Genomic DNA, 1,827 nt, shown 5'->3' with positions numbered 1-1,827 from the left:
GCTGGAAATCAACATACCTTTAGCTGAGGCATTGGAGCAAATGCCTCTGTATGCCAAGTTCTTGAAGGAGCTCATCAACAAGAAGAGAAGTTGGAATGAAAAGGAGACTGTAATGCTTAGTGAAGAATGCAGTGCTCTCATTAAAAAGGGACTCCCTCCCAAGCTTGAAGACCTTGGAGGTTTTTTCTTACCATGCACTATTGGAAACCTGTTCATTAACAAAGGGATGTGCGATCTAGGAGCAAGCATAAATCTAATCCCATACTCTCTAGTGAAAAAGCTTGGTATAGAGGAGGTGAAACCAACAGAGATGACTTTGGAATTGGTGGATCAATCAATAGTCTATCCTAAGGGGCTGATTGAGAACCTTTTAGTTAAGGTTGGCAAGTTCATCTATCCGGCAGACTTTGTGATCCTAGATTCTTCAGAGAATGGAAATGACTCCATAATACTTGGTCGACCATTTTTGGCCACTGCTAGAGCCATTGTGGACATAGAGCAAGGAGAGCTAACCCTTAGGTTGCATGAGGAGAGCATCATCCTGAAAGTCTTTCCAGAATTACAAATGGATGAAGAAACAAGCAGAATGAGTGATGATCTTCTTTCAAAGCAATCAACTGAAAAGGAAATGGGACAGATAAACAAACAAATACAAGAAGAAAAGGGGATTCACAAGGAAGCAGGGGTGATTAGCAAGAAGGAAGGCATCACAACTCAAGTAACTGTCAAGAAAGGAAGACCAACAAGCAAGAAAAAGGTGAAGAGCAAGAAAAAGGCTCACAAAGGGTGGAAGAACAAGAAAATCCCAACTGAAGGATTCTCTAAGGGTGATAAGGTGCAATTAATATACCAACAGCAGGGAGCAGAAGATTATTACACTGTCAACCAAATTCTTTCTCTTGAGCATATGGAAATTGAGCATCAAAGCACACAGAGAAAGCTGACAGTGAGAGGCGACAAGCTGAGACATCACCAACATCAACCACCTTAAAGGGAGGTCAATGTCAAGCTAATGACAATAAAAGAGCGCTTCATGGGAGGCAACCCATGGTTTAAGATTTCTGTCTTCTCTTTTATTCAATAAGCTATGATTCTTCTAAATATGGTTTTGAACTTTCATGCCTGGTAAATGCATATGTCATTTTGAAGCACATGGCAAACTTCTAAGTTTGGTGTACCTTAAGGTACACCCAAGTTCATTGTTCAAAGAAGAGGATTGTCTTTTAGAGCATATGCATAAGTCTTTTGATAAAGCATATGACCAAACACTAAGTTTGGTGTCCGCATATGTAACAAGGTTCAGAGGATCATTTTCCAAGCATGGACTCAAAACCATACAGATAAGGGATCATACATCAATTTGTTTTAAAAATGCATCAATTGTGAGAAAGGTTTAAGCCATCCCCTTAATAAAAGATAAGTTTGGTGTTCACCAACTTTTAACATTTTATTTAGGGACACAATTGATCACAAAAAAGATTTTATAACTATTAAACAAACCAAAACAATCTTTTTTTTATTATTATTGCAAATAAGTTGTCACGGTTATATTATACTCTAAGCTTGCTGTTTTGATTTATGCAGGAGAAAAAAAGTTAAGACAAACACAAAGGGGGGCCACGACTAGGAGGAGCTATGTGAGGGAGGTCACATGTGCCTAGGAGAACGTGCTCATGGGGAACAAAATTTGCATGCATGCAACATTGGACACCGAAGTGCATGCAGCCAATGGGAGGAGAATCCTCGTCAAGCCTCAACCATGCATGCAAGCCGTCCATCTCATGCATTCTTTGAATGAGCAAACCAATCTCAGCCCTTCATGAACAC

Source organism: Arachis duranensis, chromosome 7 (assembly GCF_000817695.3).
Source record: "Arachis duranensis cultivar V14167 chromosome 7, aradu.V14167.gnm2.J7QH, whole genome shotgun sequence".
Lineage (NCBI taxonomy): Eukaryota > Viridiplantae > Streptophyta > Magnoliopsida > Fabales > Fabaceae > Arachis > Arachis duranensis.
This window is presented reverse-complemented; position numbering follows the sequence as displayed.